We start from the raw sequence: 24,264 nt of genomic DNA on the forward strand, positions 1-24,264 counted from the left end.
ACGGCTCCCCCCGTGTGACATCACGGCTCCGCTCCTCAATGCAAACCTATGGGAGGGGGCATGACGCCCCTCCCATAGGTTTGCATTGAGGGGCGGAGCCGTGACGTCACATGGGGTGGAGCCGTGACATCACACGGAGCGGAGCCATGACGTCACAACGCTCCGTCCCCGTGATCAACACGGTAATCAGACCCGGAGCGAACATGCTCCAGGGACTGATTTTAACGGGGTCCGGCGTGCAAGATCATGGGGGTCCCCAGCGGCAGGACCCCCGTGATCAGGCATCTTATCCCCTATCCTTTGGATAGGGGATAAGATGTCTAAGCGCCGGAGAAACCCTTTAAGCGCAACTTTTGCTCTCAGGGGACACCTGTTATGATCCAGTTTTTATGTTATGAGCTTGGTTCTAGTACTGTACTATGTTATGAGCTTACCATCGATGTATTAGGATTATTTATGGTAGTGTGTCGTGTTTAAAACTTTTTTATAAGGGGGAGACCTATTGTAGCCCATTACATGTGCTCCACATCTTTCTTGTCTCTACACAGTCCACAACCCAAAGAAAATTAGTCTAACATCACCAACCAAGCTGCCCATCAAAATAAGGGCAGATGTGCAGACCCAGGATGCTGGGCAGAGAGCAGCCAGTCAGAGATGAGAGGATGACATTGTGACAGTGATAGATGGCAGCTATGCAAAATAATTGGTAATAGTTTGCTATTTTTGCCTGGTGCCAAGTTGGATCCACCTACAACATGAGACAATTTTTACATTTCTGACTATGACTATTTATATTTCCAATCTGCCCTGCTAGAAATGTGCATCTTTAGTAGCCGTCAATAATGATTCAGTGTTCTTAAAGTATAGGAGTTATAGCAACCCTTAAAGGGAACCTATCATCACTTTCATGCTGCCTAAACCACAAGTCATCATGGTGGTCCCCAATGCCTTCAGTATGCCCTGCTGGCCTATACCCAACCAGGAAAAGAACTGTCTATCAAGGCTGGTGGGGTGGCGAGAAGCCACCGCGAACTACCCCCAATGACTCATGGTTCTGTCAGGAAAAAAGTGTCGACTGGTGTCCTTTAACCCCTTAAGGACACATGACGTTCTCATACGTCTCCATTTCCGAGTCCTTAAGGACACATGACGTATGAGAACGTCATGTGTTTTACCGGCCCCCCCGCAACCATCTGGAGCGGAGCCGGTCCCCGATGCCTGCTGAAATCGTTCAGCAGGCATCGGGGCATATCGCCCAGGGGGGTCATGATGACCCCCCATGTCGGCGATGGCCGCAGATCGCTGGACAATTCAGTCCAGCGATCTGTGGCGGATTCCGGGTCAATCGGGTCTCCAGTGACGGCCCCGAACGGCCAGAGCCAGCAGGGGTGAGGTGGCACTGGTGCCACCTCACGATCGCCCTGATTCGTCGGCCGGATTACCGGCCGACCAATCAGGGCGCCTGCTGCGGGTGTCACTCCCGCAACCCGCTCCGCCCCTCTTCCGGAGGACGTGAGCGGGTGCGGGACGTGCACCCCGGGTGCTGGGGACTCCGATCCCCGGCGCCCCTGTTGGGATCGGGGCCCCAGGAGCAGCGGCGGCGGCGGAGACGACGAGGGACTGACCTGTGCGGCGAGGATCGTTGGAGGTGAGTGACAGCCTCCTGCTGTTGCTTAGCAACAGCTCCCAGCATGCAAAAAGGGCATGCTGGGAGCTGTAGTTATGCAACAGCAGGAGGCAGACCACCACAACTCCCAGCATTCCCTTATGGGCATGCTGGGACTTGTAGTTTTGCAACAGCTGGAGGCACATTCTTTCTATGGAAAAGTGTACCTTCAGCTGTTGTATAACTACAACTCCCAGCTTGCACAATCAGCTAAAGTGCATGCTGGGAGTTGTAGTGGTGCATCTGGTGGTTGCATAACTACAACTCCCAGCATGCCCGTTGGCTGTCGGAGACTGCTGAGAGTTGTAGTTTTGCAACAGCTGAAGGCACACTGAGTTAAGTAGCAAACCAGTGTGTCTCCAGCTGTTGCATAACTACAATCCCCAGCATCCCCAGCCAAAGTAGTATGCCTCCAGCTGTTGCATAACTACAAGACCCAGCATGCCCTTCCGCTGTCTGTACATGCTGGGGGTTGTTGCTTTTGCAACAGCTGAAGGCACACTGGTTGCAAAACACTGAGTTTGTTACCAAACTCGGTGTTTCACAACCAGTGTGCCTCCAGCTGTTGCAAAACTACAACTCCCAGCATGCACTGATAGACCGTACATGCTGGGAGTTGTAGTTTTGCAACAGCTGGATGTTCCCCGTTCCCCCCCAATGTGAATGTACAGGGTACACTCACATGGGCGGAGGATTACAGTAAGTATCGGGCTGCAAGTTTGAGGTGCGGCAAAATTTCTGCCGCAGCTCAAACTGCCAGCGAGAAACTACTGTGAACCCCCCGCCGGTGCGACTGTACCCTAAAAACACTACACTACACTAACACAAAATAAAATAAAAAGTAAAAAACACTACATATACACATACCCCTACACAGCCCCCCTCCCCTCCCCAATAAAAATGAAAAACATCTGGTACGCAACTGTTTCCAAAACGGAGCCTCCAGCTGTTGCAAAACAACTACTTTCAGTATTGCCAGATAGCCGTTGACTGTCTAGGCATGCTGGGAGTTTTACAACAGCTGGAGGCACCCTGTTTGGGAATCACTGGCGTAGAATACCCCTATGTCCACCCCTATGCAAGTCCCTAATTTAGGCCTCAAATGCGCATGGCGCTCTCACTTTGGAGCCCTGTCGTATTTCAAGGCAACAGTTTAGGGTCACATATGGGGTATCGCCGTACTCGGGAGAAATTGCCTAACAAATTTTGGGGGGTATTTTCTGCTATTATCCTTTTTAAAAATGTAAAATTTTTGGGAAAACAAGCATTTTAGGTAAAAAAAAATATATATTTTTTTTTACATATGCAAAAGTCGTGAAACACCTGTAGGGTATTAAGGTTCAAACTACCCCTTGTTACGTTCCCCGAGGGGTCTAGTTTCCAAAATGGTATGCCATGTGTTTTTTTTTTTGCTGTCCTGGCACCATAGGGGCTTCCTAAATGCGGCATGCCCCCAGAGCAAAATTCGCTTTCAAAAAGCCAAATGTGACTCCTTCTCTTCTGAGACCTGTAGTGCGCCAGCAAAGCACTTTTCACCCCCATATGGGGTGTTTTCTGAATCGGGAGAAATTGGGCTTCATATTTTGGGGGGTATCTTCTGCTATTACCCTTTTTTAAAAATGTAAACATTTTGGGAAAACAAGCATTTTAGGTAACATTTTTTTTTTTTTTACATATGCAAAAGTCGTGAAACACCTGTAGGGCATTAAGGTTCACATTACCCCTTGTTACGTTCCCCGAGGGGTCTAGTTTCCAAAATGGTATGCCATGTGTTTTTTTTTTTGCTGTTCTGGCACCATAGGGGCTTCCTAAATGCGGCATGTCCCCAGAGCAAAATTTCCTTCAAAAAAGCCAAATGTGACTCCTTCTCTTCTGAGACCTGTAGTGCGCCAGCAGAGCACTTTTCACCTCCATGCGAGGTGTTTTCTGTATCGGGAGAAATTGGGCTTCAAATTTTGGGGGGTATTTTCTGCTATTACCCTTTTTAAAAATGTAAAATTTCCGGGAAACCAAGCATTTTAGGTAAAAAAAAATATATATTTTTTTTACATATGCAAAAGTCGTGAAACACCTGTAGGGTATTAAGGTTCAAACTACCCCTTGTTACGTTCCCCGAGGGGTCTAGTTTCCAAAATGGTATGCCATGTGTTTTTTTTTTTTGCTGTCCTGGCACCATAGGGGCTTCCTAAATGCGGCATGCCCCCCAAAAACCATTTGTCGCTCCTTCCCTTCTGAGCCCTCTACTGCACCCGCCGAACAATTAACATAGACATATGAGGTATGTCCTTACTCGAGAGAAATTGGGTTTCAAATACAAGTAAAAATTTTCTCCTTTTTATCCCTTGCAAAAATTGGGTCTACAAGAACATGCGAGTGTAAAAAATGAAGATTTTGAATTTTCTCCTTCACTTTGAGGCTATTCCTGTGAAACACCTAAAGGGTTAAAACACTTATTGAATGTCATTTTGAATACTTTGGGGGGTGTAGTTTTTATAATGGGGTCTTTTATGGGGTATTTCTAATATGAAGACCCTTCAAATCCACTTCAAACCTGAACTGGTCCCTGAAAAATAGCGAGTTTGAAAATTTTGAGAAAAATCGGAAAATTGCTGCTGAACTTTGAAGCCCTCTGGTGTCTTCCAAAAGTAAAAACTCATAAATTTTATGATGCAAACATAAAGTAGACATATTGTATATGTGAACCCAAAAAAAATATATTTTGAATATCCATTTTCCTTACAAGCAGAGAGCTTCAAAGTTAGAAAAATGCTAAATTTTCATTTTTTTCATCAAATTTTGGGATTTTTCACCAAGAAAGGATGCAAGTTACCATAAAATTTTACCACTAAGTTAAAGTAGAATATGTCACGAAAAAACAATCTCGGAATCAGAATGATAACTAAAAGCATTCCAGAGTTATTAATGTTTAAAGTGATAGTGGTCAGAATTGCAAAAAACGCTCCGGTCCTTAAGGTGTAAAATGGCCTGGTCCTTAAGGGGTTAAAGGGGTACTCTCCTGAAAAAATTATTTTTTAATCAACTGGTACAAGAAAGTTAAACAGTTTGTAAATTACTTCTATTTAAAAATCCTAATCCTTCCAGTACTTAACAGCTGCTATATGCTCCACAGGAAATTATATTATTTTTAGAATTTCCTTTCTGTCTGACCATAGTGTTCTCTGCTGACACCTCTGTCCAGAACCGGAGAGGTTTGCTATAGGGATTTGCTCCTACTCTGGACAGTTCCTGACATGGACAGAGGTGTTAGCAGAGAGCACTGTGGTCAGACAGAAAGGAAATTCAAAAAGAAAAGGACTTCCTCTGGAGCATACCGCAGCTAATAAGTACTAGAAGGGTTAAATGGGCACTGTCACCAACTTTATTTTTTGATATGTTGTAGTACTTATGTACTACAACATATCTCTAATATACTTTTATTATAATTTTTTTCATTAAAAAGGTTTAATTTACATTTAAAAACCGGCCACTGAAAAAGGACTGATTTTGGAGTGGCAATCAGTCCTTTTTCAGTTAGGCTGCACTCGCTCCCTGCCTGTCAACCAGACAGGCGGGAGCGAGTGCATTGGCTCCCCGGCCACTGGCTGAGAGGCCACTCCTCCCGCACATCGCCGCCGCCGCCTCGTTGCCGCCGCTGTCCCTGCACGCCCGCTGCCCCTGCACGCCCGCTGCAGGACTCTGTAGTAACTGCAAGTGTAATGAGGGAACGGGGTAGGCGGGGCGGGGGGAGGAGGGAACGGGCTAGTGCCGTAGCGGGGGGGGGGGGGCGGAACGGGCTAGCAAAAAAAATAATAAATAAATAGGATGGTGGGAGCTACCCTTTAAGATTTTTAAATAGAAGTAATTTACAAATCTGTTTAACTTTCTAGCACCAGTTGATTTAGTGAAGTACCCCTTTAAGGGTACATTCACACATACATTATCTTCTGCAGTTTTTTCCTGCATGATTCTATGTTCAGTCATTTAGTTACATTAATATCTGCAGCATAAAGTCTGAAGCAGATCCTGTACTTGTAAATTTATCCTAAATCGTGTCAATTCCCAAACAGAGTCCAATCTGAACAGCAGATAATGTTCTAGCTAGGTAGGTGCCCTGATGCAAGAAAAGTGTATGGACCCTTTTTTCTCCAGCAACAAATACACATAAGGGAGAGATTTATCATCTGCACTGTTTTGGTACGCCACATGTATTTAAAGCCCCGCCCATACTTAGATCCCTGGATTTCCTAAAAGGCGCACACTTCTAAGTAAGTCTAGTTGCTTAGTAAATCTAGCTGTTAGCCCTAAAGTCACATAAGAGGAGGACACATGCCCTGCATGCCCTATCTATGCAAAGCAAAGCCCCTTTCCGGACCTCTTACTGACTCCTTCTTAGTAACATATTTGTGCTTTGGTAAACCCAAGCTGCCAAGCACCGCCACCAGGCACAGGTGTTCCCTTGCTAATGGGAATCTAGGATACTTGTCCCTAATCCCCAAGCGAGGGGGGGCACTTTGAACTGCGCACACACATACAGTCAGGGCCGGCGTTAGGGCATGGCAAACTGGGAAATTGCCCAGGGTCCCCATCCTCCAGAGGGCTCCCTGCGGCTGCTAGAGTGTTTGTAATTGGGGAAAGCAGTGCAGCCCTGCAGCCAGCAGCATCCAGGATTAAGCCTCACTGCAGAGTTCATTTACATAGTGCTGGCAGTGAGAGCCTCCTTTCCCGGTCCTCTCCTCTTGCTGCTGCTGTCGCACAGTTTAGCTGCCTGTTGGCCGACGATAAGGAGGATAGTCTGTAGGCACCAGGAGGCATGTATATTTAGCAGCTCTTGAAGTATTTAATGCAACCAGCCAGCCTTCAATAAAAGTAAGTAGATGTAATGTGTAGATATACATGTGTGAGGTAAACAGTTCATCTGTTACATGTATTTGTGTATAGCGTGCTGTATGTGTGTGTAATGCATGTATGGATATCATATATGTATGATATATGTGTGAATGAGTGTTTGCATAGTTTTTTAAATATATGTGATATACAGTGGTGCATCTGTCACGATCTGTCACTAGGCCTACCTAAGGCTCAACCCTAGTGCAGCAGATATAGTAAAATCTCATGGCTCTAACATTTTATATATATATATATGTATAATCTCGTTATCAGTGTTTCCCAACAAGGGTGCCACTAGCTGTATAGGCTGTCCGGGCATGCTGGGATTTGTAGTTTTGCAATAGCTGGAGGCATCCTGATTGGGAAACACAAATTTATGCATGTATGTGTATCTATCAATGTTTCGCAACCAGGGTGCCTCCAGCTGATAGAATACTACAAAACCCAACATGCTGAGAGTTGTAGTTTTGCAACAGCTGGATACACTCTGGTTGGGAAATATATATATATATATATTTTTTTTTTTTCTTTCCTATGATATACATATATACACACACACACACACACACACACATTAGTGTATTTCAGGGGATGTAATCCAAACTTCACTCTCCGTTGTATCCAATCATCCGGCGTCATATATGTTACTGTATGTGAGAATATTGGTCTATTTAGCGTGGTTTTTATTTAGAAACAATATAGCTGTATTGTGTGTGTCTAGCAAATATTGTGTCTACAGGGGCATACACTTTGTGGCTTGTGCTCCTGATCTTTTAATCTTTACAGGACTCAGCGTTTTTGTGTTTCTGCCTTTCGTTTTTTCTTCCTCACCTTCTAAAAACCATAACACTCAGTTTTCCACCTTCAGACCCATACGAGGGCTTATTTTATGCACTACATCAGTAATTTAACCACAAAATCTATGACAAAACCAAAGAAAAATGATTTGTGGGAAAACATTAGAAAATAAAAAAACGCCATTTCTACTTTTCAGTAAAAGTGACAAATATTTATTCTGCAGGTCCATAGGGTTACAAGGATACCCAATTTATGTAGGTTTTATTTTATTATACTAATTAAAAAAATGCAACTGCATGCACCAAAATTAGTATGTTTAAAATTGTCATCTGACCCCTATAACTTTTTTTTATTTTTTTATATATGGGAAATATGAGGGCTCATTTTTGTGCCGTGTTCTGTAGCTTTTATTGGTACCATTTTTGTTTTGATGGGACTTTGTGATCGCTTTTTATACATTTTTTTAGGGTATACAAAATGACCAAAATTACGCAATTTTGGACTTTTGAATTTTTTTTACGTAGACGCCATTGACCATGCAGTTTAATTAACATTATTTTTTTTATAGTTCAGACATTTACGCATGTGGCAATACCATATATGTTTATTTTTGTTTAAATTTTTTTTTTTTTACTTTTCTTACCCAATTTTTTAGTCCCCATAGTGGACTTTTACATGCAATCTTCTGATTGCATACACTGTACAATGCTATGCCATAGCATAGATCAGTGTTATCGGCACTCTGCTGATCCAGCCGATTTCACAGCGGTGGTCCCAAACAGCACAACTGAGCTGCCGGGAACGGTTATACTTTCACGTTAGATGCCGCGATCAACTTTGATCGCCACATCTAAGGGGCTAATGCTGGGCATCACCACAATCCGTTATGTACTGCATTAGTCCCTGGGTCCTGGTGGCTGATAGCCTGCGTCATAGTAGGAGATCGGGCGCAGGGCGTACAACCTGTGTCCTTAAAAGGTTAATAAACTTGCAACACTCTTGGCATGGTAGATCCTGAATTAACTAAATGTGACTGAATTGTTTGGCTTTTGGGGCCCCACTTATAATTTCAGGGCAACATTAAGTCTAAAACCGGCCTTGCATACAGCCGAAAGCTGTCTATCATTGTAAGCCGCAAGACCTGCAGCCTACACTGATAGGAGTCAGTGACCTCTGCCTCCATATAATGCAAGAGCGATGATGTCATTCCAATGTATACAATTGAAACCGCAACAGGAATATACAGCAACAGGAGAATACAGCAGCACACTGCTAGCACAAAGATATAGATAAAACATGAGTATATAGATACAACATGAGAAGCTATTCAGCTATGGTGCAGTAATGAAATAGTGAGATACTAGCTTGCAATTTGGCGGCCAAATAGCTTGGACCGTCCCACCACGGTAAGGTGATCTCATTGGGACGGACCCTACACTATGTATATGCCTCTGTGTGAATAGATCAGCAGGCATTGCAGGATCTGTAACATCCAAATCACCTTATATACACCTGATAGAGGTGGGTGGGGTGCAAGAACCAACATGGAGGTAGCCACTCACCCATATGTGTAATACAAACAAAGAATAAGTTGGCCAGCACTATTGATTACAAACTATCACTCATGTTTTATCTATATCTTTGTGCTAGCAGTGCGCTGCTGTATTCTCCTGTTGCTGTATATTTAGCCCAGCAGCCTGCACCTGTAAGCCAGGTCCATATAATAGTTTGGAATCAATAGTGCTGGCCAACTTATTCTTTGTTTGTACTTACATTTCTAGCTAATTTGCTAGCTAGCTAGCTACCTACCTACTTACTTACCTATCAAGCTAGCTACCTAGCAACCTTCCTAGCTACATTACTACTTGGCTACCTATCTAGCTACCTAACTACTTTGCTACCTACCTAGCCACTTTCTGACCTACTTGAAAGGAGTTAGCAGAACACAAGTTACAGTGAAAAGGTGTATGGCTTTATTCACCAGATATCAGAGGCGACGTTTCGGTTGTCTCACACAGCCATTGACAATGGCTATGTGAGACAGCCGAAACATCGCCTCTGATGTCTGGTGAATAAAGCCATCAACCTTTTCACCGTAACTTGTGTGCTACTACTGTGGTAACGTTGGGGGATAAAGCCTTGTGGGGTGTAGGGTAGTTAGGGTGTTGCTGTTCAGGTGCTAGCGATTGGCGACTGGAATGCTACTCTCGGAGGAGCCGGGAGAGTCACCTATTTAGCAACTACTAAAACACCTTCTTAGTATTTTTATACATTTATATGAACATGTGTACCAGAATTATTTACGTTTTTTGTTTTTGGAGTACACGTGCATCTAGCGGACAATTTTCCGTGTACAACCTTTACTTACTTTTTATGTACACAGACACAAAGCTATCTTTTCTGTGTACAAGGACCATATACATTTTTATTATGCAAGCTGACATATTTATTAACACTCCAACAAGGTTCAGGCGCATACACCTGATAAGTACAAATTTTAGCAAGAAAGTCCTATGAATATAGGGTTATATACAGAAAACTGGCGTGTAAGGATCTGTAGTCCACCTACACTAGGAGTCTATATTTCACGGCTGCCCCAAATCAACCGGGCACAAAACTTACGAATCTTCTACTGGCTCGGAGTCTCTCTACCTGATGGTCAGGCACAAAGCTTGATGGTTACGTTGCTGAACTTGAAACTGGAACAATCTTAGCACAGTCCTGCTAGGCACAATTTCTTGAACTTGGTTACTGGAAAAACAAAAGTGGTTAGCATAGAAAAGCAACAGACATTACTTTACAGTCCTTCAAAAGACATTTTTGCGGACTCTTCTTGTGCCTCTTGTAGACCCCCTAACCCTTCCTACATCAGGCACTGGCAGGGAGTTAATGTAACTCTCCCACACCACATTGGTGAGGGTAGAGTGGGAAACAGTGGGATTCAAACTGACCAGGGGCTTACTGGTCGTGATCAAAGTTGGTGCATAAGGCCTTTGCGCCATCTCCATGCCAGGAGTGGGCCAAAGCACTTGCCTGGAAGCAGGCAAACTCTCCACGTCGGAAGAGGGCCTTGGTACATATGTTGGTACCTGTTCAGGAGGCAAACTCTCATTGCTCCGAGAGGGCCTAGGTACGTATGTTGGTACTTCTGGAACAGACAAACTCTCATTGCTCCGAGAGGGTCTAGGTACGGTCTTTGGTGCCCGCAATTTGGGCTTACTTTCTTGATCTTGAGCAGGACTTTGCACTTTACTGTACACAGAAGATGATTGATGTTGTGGAGGCTCCTCCTCCTTGAGTACGTTGGTGGAGGCATCAGGAGCAGACCATTTCGGCCTCAAGTTGAAAGGATCCGATTCCCAATCTGTAGATGGAAAGTATTTGAAGGGAAGCTGTGTTGGGGCTGTTGGTCTTGTGACCGCTGCAGCCCATTCTCCACGCAGGCTCTGGACGGGGGTGTACTCCACAATTTCACCCACCTCCCGGGAGTAGAACTTTTTGTGAAGATATGGCCTCTGTACTGCTCGCCGGTTTACGAGGATGGTTTGCCCTGTATGGCAATCTAAGAGTGTCCCATAACCTCTGACCTTGTTAAACTTGGCCACAGTTGCTCTTCATTGTTCTAGAGGCTCCTCCCCTTCTCGGGGATGGTCCCATTTGCGATGAATAATGCTTCCATTTCTTTAATATTCTCCTGGTAATAAATTATTTCCTCAGGAGGCAAATGCACATGCTTAGGGGTGTAAAGTTCTCTGTGTCCTTTAATTTGTCCATCAACTCAGCCAGCTCGGCTTCTTGATGGGCCCTTTCCCTTTGTGCGGCTGGAATTGGTGGGAGTGGCTTTCCAGGTATAGGTTGTAGAACCGCGTGCATATACTCGATGAGTCCCGGCTCGTCCACAAAATTTCACTGGGGCAACTCTGGTGAGCACAGTCGTGCATTTGGCAATCTGGATAGGGGTATTTCAGCTTCAGGGCTGGAGGAGGAAGAAAAGGCCGCCTCTGGTGGTGTACTCACTGCAGACTCCTCCGATGAGATTTCGGCCCACGAGCCCCAAGTTCTGTGGTGAGGGGACAATATCACCGGTGATGCACCTCCAGGTGTCCCTGCGCTCTCCGCTGGAGGTGTGTCCGGCCAGTCATCGTCGTCATCGGGCAGTGGGTGAAGATTGCAGGCCCCCTCTTCGTCCAGTGACAACCGCTGCAGGCGGTCGGCAATTTCTTGGAATAGTTGGGCTGCGACTGCCACAACTTTCCGCTGTTCCGGCGCCATTTTGCTGTTCTCACCACGTGGAACGCTGCTCTCCGCCATGTCTGTACTCTCCGGCTCTCTGTGCAGACTGAAGAGGTCGCTGTGCGTGGTGTCTATTATATTGGACTTCCCCAAAATGGTGGCCGGCAGGAAGAACGTCATCGGTGCAGCCCCGACTTTCGGTCCTCCCAGAAACAACTCCTCTGTTTCCAAGTTCCCTTTCTGTTGCGACACGGCAACTTGGCAGCCACGTCCAGGGGCGGGTCGTGGCGCAGCGCGGGACTTCTTCGCGCCCTTCTCCGGCAGCAGGTTAACTCCTCCCGTGCTGACTGGACCAGAGGATTGTAGCATGAATTTGTTTCGCAGTTTACACATTGCAGCAAATAAATCTTCGCCTCCAACCTTACTTTTCTCGTGACCCCCTTGTAATTCGCACCACACGCACCGCTCCTGTACACTGTAATGCAGTCTGCGACACATGAACAAAGTCCGTTACTTTCTGGGGTGGAGTACAATTTCACTAGTGGCAACAGCAGCAGGCACACACCCGAATCCTGTTCGTGACGCCAAAAAGGCTTTGTGGTAACCTTGGGGGATAAAACCTTGTAGGGTGTAGGGTAGTTAAGGTGTTGCTGTTCAGAATAATAAAGGGCGCTGTTAACCCTTGTCACTCGTGATGCCAGGGTGAGGGTTAAATGCTGTGTTTCTTGATAGGCTTATTGCCACCCTTCCCAAGAGCAATAGGTGAATGTAGAATAAAGGATTGTCCGCAACCACTGTTAACTGAAAACTTGCAGGAACTTTTACTGAAGAATTTCTGTACATGCAGCAATAGTAACAGTCCAGATAACAGAGTCTTTACAGATATGGCTGAGCAGCGATTGACAGTTGGTTGGGATCAGATAAGCTCAATTTAGCTTCTCAGAGATTTTGTAGCATAGATCCGCTGGATTTAAGGGTGCGTTTAGGTCCAGTGATTTGGCGGAGAGTAGCGGGGAATTGCTTAGTATAACCGCTTTGTTATAAACTGAGGCCGCAAGGCTTTGGCCTAGTAAATTGTCTTTTGAACACGTCATGAGAACCACCAAAGGGCCTTTAGCAAAACCATAGAGTTCTGAACCCAATCACATGACCTGCAGGTCCTGCTACGCTGAACAGGTAGGCATTTGAATATATACATATTTTTACTTATATTTATATGAATTTCTATACAAATATGAACCAACTAAGGGGTGACGAGGGGATAACTAAAGAAGAGGGACCCCGACGTTCGTAGGGACTCTGACAATGGGGAAATCTACAAAGGTACAGTATGAAATACGGTACCGGGACACCACACTACCTTCTTTCAGGTGGATGTATCTGGGACTCTCCGGGACCGAGTCCTATTTTACCCTGCACCTTTGAGCAACATACCTGCAAGTGCTGCCCAATTCTCTGGAACCAAGCGCCCATTAAAATTAAGGATAGCCGAACACATTAATAATAAAAAAAAAGGATTCCAGAAACATCCCCTGTCCCTACATTTCCTACAGGTACATAACAGAAATCCCGCCACCCTGACATTTGTAGGTATTCAAATTGTCAGGAAAGATTTGGGAGGCGGCAGTTACCTGTCCAAAATATCTAAGTTGGAAACACAGAAGATCTACGAGTTCGAAAATTTAGAACCAAATGGGTTAAATGCAAGTTTAGAAATATTTGGGTTTCTGTAGTGGGATGGGTCCCATTTCGGGGGTCCGTCCTGTCATTGTGTTTCGGGACGTTCCCCCAGACTGATTCCTATGCCATGCATAGGCCATCTAACACTCCCGCCATTGCAAGTCTCAACATTTGTTTATTTGTTTATTTTTGTTTATTTTATGTTTATTTTTCTTTATTACTTTTTATTTTTATTTATTTTAATTTTATTTTTTTCATCCTTGTATTTAATTATTATTATTTTTAATGTTCACACACATCCATTTTTATTCCACATAATTTCATTTTCACTCACCTTATTTTCCTTCACTTTTATTTTTATTTTATTTTATTTCTATTTTTATTTTATTTTGGGCATTTTAGTTTAAAAAAAAACACACGTTTATACATATGCATTGTTACACATGTATATGGTCAATACCACCCACTAAAGATATATTCATTTTATAATATTTGTACTCTACCTTCTTTATACTACAATCCGTATCACATAAAAACAACTCATAATCCCTTATATGTTTTAGTTAGACTCCTGTTCACACAATGTACATTCACAAATTGAGTCATCTGGTCTGGATGACACATCACATCCAATTGCTCCATACCAGATTTTACCTGTTCCATAAGATCCCTCACAGGTGACTTAATCATTTAGGTATAAAAAGCCAACATAGCAGTTTCCAAAAGGTCATTATCATTTTTTTCTCCACTGAAGAAGTGGTCAGGATATTACCTATGTGTACCGCGAAACGCGTTTGGTTTTATTTGTTGTGCTGAGTTCATACTAATGTGCGGTCCACCTGCATTTTTTTCCCCTGCGGTCTAAAGATTCACCGGGATTCCTCTATTTGTGAAGAGGTTACAGCATAGACTATTACTATTACTACCTATCCCACCGAGTCTGTTATACCACAATTAGGTGGCAGAAGGACTACAATAACTAGCAGACCTTAAAAATATTCGCATTGAAGCCAAAGAGACCAGCGATACCTGTGTCATAACATCATCTGACTTACACCATCCCGTCCAGAGCCTTGGGCTCCGGTACATCCCAGGTGCCTGATACCACCAGAGGTCAGCTGACCTGCAATTAGCTGACCGTTCACATCCACATCACACGCCTCCGGATGCAAGCAGCAGCACTGACCGAGAGCGGGACGGATAGATTGGAGGAACCGCTTCCGTATAGCGGCTAGACTCCGGTGCACTGGTGTGGCCGCTCCAGAAACAGAGAATCAACTCACCGGTGTTACACCTCCATAGATATCCAGGAGTGCTGAGTGGCACTAAGTGCCAAACTTTTCTTTCTGACAGGATTGCTGAACTTGGATATGTCTCTTTAGGTCGGATACATTCTTTCTTTATGGACTTGGACTTGGACTTATTTTCTTACAGCTTTTTGCCATATGAATATTATTTTACAGCATCAGATACACCTATAGGATCGGATACATTTTTTCTTCTATAGGATCAATTGGACTGAACTGTCATATACATAGTTTGGCAATAATACATTTGGGACAGAACATCTTTTGTTTATACAAAACAAAAACAAAATATTTACAGGTTATTCAGTTTATGAGATTGTTATTTATTTCAGGTGGACCACATTAGTAGTTTTTTATCATCTTATCAATAATTTGTATGTATTGATTACTGGTATTCTGGAGTCGGCCTATCAACCACAAGGGCCCTGTGGGGGCAGATCTCCAGATAATATCCTATTTTATCCAATTTTTTATCTATATCTGTCCATAATATTTTTAACAATTTATTAAAGAGTTGATTGTATACTATAATTAGCTTGATATTCATAGTACCAAATGTCTACTGCACATTCACCATAGGTGATAAGACACTGAGGACTAAGGTTTTTCCATTTTTCATTTTCTGTTTTTATTAACCCCTGATTGAGGGTTACTCAGTTAACCTCATGTTTTTTGCTGTGAGCTCCACTTGCTGTTTTATATTTTACTTACCTTGCTACCTACTTACCCAGCTAGTTACCCACCTGGCTACCTATGTTACTGGCTTTTTACCTACCTTCCGACTTATTTACCTACTGGGGGGGGGGATTGATCTACCTACCTACTCATAGATGTATGTACCTATTGGGGGGGTACCTAACTGAGGACATCACTACCTAATAAGGGAACTATCTTACTACTGTGGGACAACTAGCTGCCTGCAGGGGGTATATACCTACTTAATGGGGGACCTACTAACCTCCCTATTTTTAATGTGCGGGACACCAAGGGGGGCATTATTACACTTTGGGCTCTTATAGATGTAGAAGTGGGAAGTGCACTAGAAATATGCGGAGACTAAGTTGTTTGTCCCGCAGATGCTAAAGAGATGGTTTTTGGCTGGAAGAAGTCGTCATGGCGGTCTAAGCCTGATGGAGAAGAAAAGGAAAGAGGACAACTGCGATCAGAAAAGACATCAATTGTGAATCACTTAATATAACTGCATGTATATTAGTGCAGGGTGTAAGTTTTTTGGGTAGGGCGTCGCCGTGGGGTTGTCGGAAGGGGTTGTGGGGGCAATGATGTTGGTGGGGGGTACAAATACGCCACTCAAACAGGGGCACTAGGGGCACTAAATGCACCTCTGCTTCTTCCCTCCCACTTGCTGTGAGAGGTGCAAATCCTCAAATATATTAGATAGATAGATAGATAGATAGATAGATAGATAGATGCCATTCTACACTAGTTTCCCATTTACCCAGTCAAATGCATCCTGACAATATGATGATCTCGATATAAATGGAGCTTAAGCCAATTCAAGGGAATGGAAAGATACTGCAAAACATTCACAGTGCTGAATCAGGAGAATGTGCAGAAGTGAAATATGAAAGGTTAACCTTTGTTTGTCCAGGATACTTGTAAATCTATGTTATTATCCTGGATCAAACATAAAAACTATTATTAATTGTTCTTATACCTTATAAAATCTTAGTAGGCTGTTTCTCACAGTTCTGGCCTCAAGCTAATGACCCATTGTATGAAACCAAAATCTACAAAACAAATTGTCTCCAATATGCATACAGCATAAAATTTGTCTTTCTGCTATAACCCTAAGGCTATGGGGGAAACTTCTTTTTACACCAGTGTCAGGCAACTTTACTTACTGGAAATGGACTTTTGGACCACTGGACCTAACATTGGAGGTATAGTCAGGAAAATGTCCTGTAACTAGAAAGATTTAGAAAATGTATTATTTAACTTCCTGTGTATAGTATATATCCAACTTAGTAAGGGTGGTAAGATCATTCTCCTTACAATGTGACTGGTTAGTACACTGCAGTGTTGGCAATCACCAATTGATGACAGTGTCAAACAGACAAAGATAAGAAGTAAGTAATATAAGGCAGTTGGTCAAAGGAAGTGAGTCAGTGTGAGGCAGATGCAAGTCTATGGCACTTTTGGCAAATCCGTATCCTGATAACTTTAGTTTTGGTCAAGTCTTGGCCTACAAAGTTAGTGGAAAATGTAAACAGGTATCTTAATGCTGGACCAACATAGAAATTATGCTTTAAATAAGTAGGCCCATAAGCGGCCACCAAGGGATAGACTGGTGAATTATTGACGATATTGGGGCCAGATAGAAGAGTACAGTGTACAGTAAAACCACATAAGGTGCAGCTATGCGGTGGGTCTTCTGCAATTAAAGGGGTACTCCGGAGGGGTAAAAAAATGTCAAATCAGCTGGTGCCAGAAAGTTAAAAAGATTTGTAAATTACTTCTATTAGAAAATCATTACCCTTCCTGTACTTTTTAGCATCTATATGGTTTAAGGAAGGATTAAGATTTTTTAATAGAATAAATTTACAAATCTGTTTAAAGGAGCACTCCGGTGGAAAACCTTTATTTATTTTTTTTTTTTTCATGAACTGGTGACAGATTTGTAAATGACTTCTATTAAAAAAATCTTTACTCTGGGGGCGTGGCCTGGACGCGCATGGTGGCGGTCGCATAATCCCTGTGCTCCGCTAGTCTCCGGCAATAGAGCGGCTCAACCCGGCTCATCTCAGCTAATTTAACTACCCTCGAGCTTGCTAACTCCTGCTGCACCGAGTGTGCGATGGCTCGGACAAAAAAAGCCAAGAAGAGCCCGCTGAAGCTTACCCAATTCTTCCCGGTGGCTGACCTACAAGATGGCGCGGGCGGCCTGCCAGCCGCGAGCGCAAGAACATCTCCAGAAGCCGGGAGCTCCCCTACCTCTATGGGCTCCGGTCATCCACGTGGACCTTCCTCCCTGGGCTTGGCTGGTTCGGTTTCAAGTGGCTCTGCTTCTCGCTCTCCTCCGGCTTCCCCTTAGGTTGCCTGCTCCTCTCTCTGGCATACCTCCGCACCTACTGGTGGGTCCCCAGCTGGCCCTTCCTCGCCCCTCACGGAGGCCGCGCTAATAGCAGTTGCAGCAGAACTCACTTCCACCATCCAAAAGGAAATACGTGCTGCAGTCTCTAGCCTCCAAAAAGAGCTCCACTCGCTTGGATCCCACACTTCTCATGTGGAGAACAAGATGGGAGAACTTACCTCGGCCCACAATGCTGTAGTGGACAAGGTTTCCTCCCTCGAAGAAGAGATTGCGGCTATTAGGTCCAAGATGGCGGACATGGAAGATCGCTCCCGGAGGAACAATCTCCGCATTAGGGGAGTACCGGAGGAGTTCAAAACAGAGGATTTGGCTGGCTTTGTGACGGACTATTTTGCCTTGCTTCTACGAAATGCATCTTCGCCAGATCTTCTCCTGGATCGAGTCCACAGGCTACCTAAGCCAAAGTCTATCCCGCAGGCGGCACCGAGGGATGTCATCCTGCGGGTGCACTTTTTTCATGTTAAGGAGAAGATTATGTTAGCAGCCAGGAACCCGCCTGCTCTACTGGCCAGGTTTACTTCTCTCTCTATCTTCGCTGACCTCTCGCCCGCCACCATGGCTTGAAGACGAGAGTTTGCCAAAGGCACTAGCCTACTTAGAGCTAACAGAATCTCCTATAAATGGGGTTCCCCACTAAAATCATTGTCACCTACAACGGATCTAAACATCTGGCTACATCTCCTGAGGATCTGTTAGAGCTGTGTTCCAAGTGGCACCTCACTGCCTCTTCACCTAATTTGCCACAGATACCTGCGGAGGTCCCCACAGCACCTCAACCATCTCCGGCGAGGATGACAGAGGACTGGACTGTGGTACAGTATGGAAAACGGAAATCTTCTTAAATTTCTTCCTAATGTCATAGTTGGGGTGTAGTTATTATATTGCCGGTCCGACACATGTTAGATATGGGTATGGTTTCTCCTGTATCTCCCCCTAAATTGCTCTCTCCTGGAGTAATTTGTCACTCTGCATTCTGTTTTACAGGTTGTGTCCTGTTGACACATGTATGGTATGTCTGTTTATTTGTGGTTCTGCACAGTCACCCTACGAACACCCACAGTATTGAGAACATATGTCCCATTTTATTGTGAATATGTAGTCAATGTTATACTTTTGCCCAGCGATCCATCTCCTTCTCCGCCATGGTAATGCAATTTGTCTCCCTTAATGTGAGGGGCCTAAATTCCCCCTTTAAACGATCAATGGTGTGGGCTGAAGCCAAACGCTTGCAGGCAGATTTACTCTGTCTGCAAGAAACTCATTTACTGGAGGCTGATTCCACTCGTCTCCACCATAAAAATTACCCACATATTTTCTTTTCTCATGCGCACCGGAAAAAAGAGGTGTTGCACTTGCTATCAGAGACACTATTGCTGTCTCAGATATGAGAGTGGAGGCGGATGAAGGCGGCAGGTATTTGATTGTACATTGTCTGCTTAACCTAGTTAAGTATTCTATTGTTATCTATGCACCCAAGCTTTCCTCAAATATGTACTGTCCAGGGTGGCGAGGTCCTCTCCAGCTGAACGTTTACTAGTTGTGGGTGATTTTAATGTCACCCTCTGGCCCTCTATGGATTCTACTTCTCCCTCACACATTACTGAGCCCACGCCTATTTTCCGAATGATCTCCGACAAAGGCCTATTTGATGTCTGGAGGATACAGCATGCTGGCGAACGCGATTTTTCCTTTTTTTCTCACCCACATAGTTCCTACACCAGAATCGATTTTTTTTCCTAATTACCAACCCCCTTTTACAATCCATATCCACATTGCAGATTCACAATATTACATGGTCTGACCATGCCCCTGTATCCCTCACTGTAGAAGAGTCATACCCTACTTGGCCAACCCATATTTCCTCCAACATCCCACTTACCAACCTGATATACGCTCCAGCATTGAATCATTCTTTTCTATCAATAAGGGCTCTGTCTCCTCCGAGGCGGTTTTATGGTGTGCCTTTAAGGCCACCGTTAGAGGAACTTTAATCTGTCAATCAGCTCATCATACCAAGCAGATTAACACCAAACGGCTCTCCCTCCAACAGGACCTCGCCATCTTGCACAGAAAAAACAAGCTATCTCCCTCGCCAAGCTTACACTCGCGCATATCTGCGCTGACTACTGAACTTCACTCCCTGGACCTGCACAAATTCGACCTAGCACTCCATCGTCTGCAGCTCCAGACCTACTGGCTTGCCAATAAGCCGGGGAAAATTTTAGCTAGGCAAATTAAGGTGAGGGCAGCCAGGAGCCGCATCCAATTTTTATCCTTACCAGATGACACGAAAGCTTTTGACCCCCAATCCATTGCTAACGCTTTTGCTTCCTACTACTCTTCCCTATACAATCTATCTTCTGATCCCTCCTCAGCTGCACCTACCCCTCACTCCATTTCTTCCTTTCTTTCTTCGGTATCCTTGCCATCTCTATCTCTGGAGGCTGTCTCTTCTCTGACCCTACCTTTTTCATCCTTAGAGGTTTCAGAGGCAATCAGGACATTGAAGGGAGCGAAGTCACCAGGTCCTGACGGGCTGATAAATGAATTTTTTGAAATCCATGCGGAAACATTAGTACCTCATTTGACAGATCTCTTTAAGGATATAGCTCAAACAGGCCAGATCCCACCTGAGATGCTAGAAGCGGTCATAGTCACCCTCCCCAAGCCAGGGAAGCCCCCTACATCACCCCCCAACTTTAGACCGATCTCTCTTCTAAATTGCGACCTCAAACTTTATTCCAAATTGTGGGCGATTCGCCTTTCAGCTGTTCTCCCATCCCTAATCCCCGCTGATCAAGTGGGATTTGTCAAGGGCCGTCAGTCCTCCGATGGCACCAGGCGGTTTCTTAACATTATTACTGCTGCATGCTGAGGTCGGGCGCCTTCTCTTCTCCTTTCTTTGGATGCAGAGAAGGCGTTCGACCGGGTGCACTGGGGTTATCTCCGGGAGGTCGTCGCCAAATTTGGTTTTCCCACTTCCCTTATTACCAGTCTGATGGCACTGTATTCCTCGCCGTCCGCCATAGTGTTTTCATCTAACGCTCTATCCTCCTCATTCACTATATCAAATGGGACTAGGCAGGGATGTCCCCTGTCCCCCATCCTCTTTACTCTGGTTATGGAACCCTTTGCAGAACATCTCAGGTGCGACACTAGTATTACTGGCATCACTGTTGGCAGTGAAGAGCACAAAATTGGACTCTTCGCAGATGATGTCCTGATTGCCTTGTCCTCTCCCCTACAATCTCTACCAAATGTCTTGAATCTTATCTCTCTCTTCAGTGAGGCTAGTCTTTATAAACGTAATACCTCTAAATCAACTGTTCTACCTCTCTTCTTGTCTCAGTCTGATACTGCATAACTTAAATCTATGTACCCCCTTCAGTGGGCTACTGAGGGCAATACATACCTGGGTTTTTTTTCTTACACCTTCCTTGTCCTCTCTCGTTTCCTCTAATCTCTCTGCTTTGACCTCTACCCCCTCTTCTGAAATCAAGCGTTTCTCTCATATTCAACTCTCTTGGTTTGGCCGCAAAGCGGTCTCCAAAATGTTTCTTCTACCCAACATTCTATATCTCTTCCGTAACTTACCTGTTACCTTCCCTGCTATTAAAAGACTCCAATCCTTACTTATGTGTTTTATCTGGCAGGGTGGTAGGGCGAGAGTTGCGGCCAAGTTATTATTCCTTCCGACTAAATTTGGGGGCTTGGGGTGTCCTGATCTAATCAATTATTACAGAGCTTCCCACTTGGTGAGTCTCAAGCAGTGGTGGAGGAGTGATACAGATGCTCGGTGGCTTCCAATGGAAGCGGCTATTGCTAAAGTCCCGTCTCTACAGCATTTACTTTGGAAGGTGGCTATCCTTAAAATTCCCCTATCATCTCCTAGCCCTACCATCTCTGCCTGTCTTCACATCTGGAACTTCGCACTCTCTTCTTGGGTCCTTTCCCTTTTGTATCCTCCCCTCTACTCCCTTCTCTGTTATACAACATCTTCTTTCTCACATTGATTTCACTAACTGGCCGAGTGGGGGGGGGGGGGGGTCGGGAGCTTGGGTGATATATGCTCTTCCACCTCTCTCCTCCCCTTTTCAACATTTGCCCCCAAGTATCACATACCCCATACTGATTTTTACAAGTTCCTTCAGCTACGGCACTTCATTTCTTCCCATTCTTGGCCTTTGGGTGTAGGTGATAAACTCTACACTTTATGCTTCTCCAATATCGTGGGGAATAAAGGAGGAGTGTCTAAAGCATATAAACATTTACAATTATTGCGATCCTCTGACACCCATCCCTTTCAACCAATGTGGGAGAGAGACTTGGGTGGGGATATCTCGGGGGACCAATGGCTATTCCTATATTCTCTCCCGTTTAAGCTCTCTAAGTGTACCAACCATGCTGAATCTGCCCGAAAAATTTTGTACCGTTGGTACTCTACCCCGGAACGACTGTCTAAGATATACCCTGGAATGGATCCTACCTGCTGGAGGTGTGGCGCTCAAGTGGGGACCTTCCTACATATTTGTTGGGCGTGCAGTGCTTTAATGCTGTTTTGGTCTAGAGTTCTCCACCTACTCCATGATGTTCTGGACATAGTTATCCCCTGGGGTCCAGACTTTGCTTTACTCTCCAATCACATCGTTGACCTCCCTAATCAATGCAAGACTATCGCATTTCACATTCTTACGGCTGCTCGTCTTCTTATTGTGGGACAAATGGTTGCGGTATATTGCTCGTAACCAACTAACCGTTCAGTGAGGAAGTGCCCAATTTCCACCTTGCTTTAGTTTTTTTTTTTTTTTTTTTTTTTACTTGGATGTGCTCCCCTACTAGGGTTCATCTCAATTAGTTGCTCCCTTAATCATGCTCCTTGGGCTTGACATTGTTCGCTACCACTTGACTACTGTACATGTTGACATATGTGCCAAAGCATTTATTCTAGGGATTGTGCACCTTCTCTCCCCCCCCCCTTCCTCCCCTTGTCGGTATCCCTTGTCTGTTTCTTTCCTCGCCCTTTCTCCCTTATCTCAGTTTTATGGGCTGTATTGTGACCTATGTGGTCGCTCGTTTATATGCTATGCCTGTTTTGTGCTTTATATACCTGTAAAACCTGATAAATAAAGTTTTGGAAAAAAAACAATCTTTACTCTTCCTGTGCTTTTTAGCGGCTGTATGCTGCAGAAGAAATTCTGTTCTTTTTGAATTTCTTTTTTGTCTTGTCCACAGTGCTCTCTACTGACACCTCTGTCCGTGTCAGGAACTGTCCAGAGCAGCATAGGTTTGCTATGGGGATTTTCTCCTGCTCTGGACAGTTCCTGATACAGACATCAGGTGTCAGCAGAGAGCATTGTGGACAAGACAAAAAAGAAATTCAAAAAGAGCAGAATTTCCTCTGTAGCATACAGCTGTTAAAAAGTACAGGAAGGGTAAAGATTTTTTAATAGAGGTAATTTACAAATCTGTTTAACTTTCTGGCACCAGTTCATAAAAAAAAATAAAAAAAATTAAAAGTTTTCCACCGGAGTACTCCTTTAACCCCTTGAGGACCGGGGGGTTTTCGGTTCTTGCATTTTCGTTTTTTGCTCCTTGCCTTTAAAAAAAAATCCTAACTCTTTCAATTTTGTACCTAAAAATCCATATTATGGCTTATTTTTTGCGCCACCAATTCTACTTTGTAATGACGTCAGTCATTGTGCCCAAAAATCTACGTTGAAACAGAAAAAAAAATCATTGTGAGACAAAATTGAAAAAAAAAACGCCATTTTGTAACTTTTGGGGGCTTCCGTTTCTACGTAGTACATTTTTCTGTAAAAATGACACCTGATATTTATTCTGTAGGTCCATACGGTTAAAATGATCCCTACTTATATAGGTTTGATTTTGTCGTACTTCTGGAAAAAATCATAACTTCATGCAGGAAAATTTATACGTTTAAAATTGTCATCTTCTGACCCCTATAACTTTCTTATTTTTCCGTGTATGGGGTGTTTTTTTGCGCCGTGATCTGAAGTTTTTAACGGTACCATTTTTGCATTGATAGGACTTATTGATCGCTTTTTATTCATTTTTACATTAGATAAAAAGTGACCAAAAATGCACTATTTTGGAATTTGGAATTTTTTTGCACGCACGCCATTGACCGTTCGGTTTAATTAACGATATATTTTTATAATTCGGACATTTCCGCACGCGGTGATACCATATATGTTTATTTTTATTTTTATTTACACTGTGTTTTTTTTTTTTATAGGAAAAGGGGGGTGATTCAAATTTTTAATATGGGAGGGGTTAAATGATCTTTATTCACTTGCATCCTCCCTGCAAGACGAGGAGGAGGACGAGGCTGGAAAACAATGACGGAGGGTCAGAGGTGAGAGTGGTGGGGGAGGGTTTGCTGGCTAGAAGAGCATGGAGCAGTGTTTCCCAACCAGGGTGCCTCCAGCTGTGGCCAAACTGCAACTCCCAGCGTGCCTGGACAGCCAAAGGCGGTCTGGGCATGCTGGGAGTTGTAGTTTCGCCACAGCTGGAAGCACCCTGGTTGGGAAACACTGGCATGGAGTATGACAGAGGGGAGG

General features: G+C 44.2%; 2 protein-coding genes across 9 annotated transcripts in view; one reads left to right on the forward strand and one right to left on the reverse strand.

Annotated features, from left to right (window-relative positions):
* LOC130296588 (lysozyme C-1-like) overlaps window positions 1-24,264 on the forward strand; it is a 97,987-nt gene that overhangs the window by 56,410 nt on the left and 17,313 nt on the right. The window lies entirely within an intron of this gene.
* LOC130296589 (lysozyme C, milk isozyme-like) overlaps window positions 1-24,264 on the reverse strand; it is a 56,475-nt gene that overhangs the window by 5,621 nt on the left and 26,590 nt on the right. The gene's annotated exons all lie outside the window — the stretch shown is intronic.

The sequence above is a fragment of the Hyla sarda genome, chromosome 12 (genome assembly GCF_029499605.1).
Source record: "Hyla sarda isolate aHylSar1 chromosome 12, aHylSar1.hap1, whole genome shotgun sequence".
Lineage (NCBI taxonomy): Eukaryota > Metazoa > Chordata > Amphibia > Anura > Hylidae > Hyla > Hyla sarda.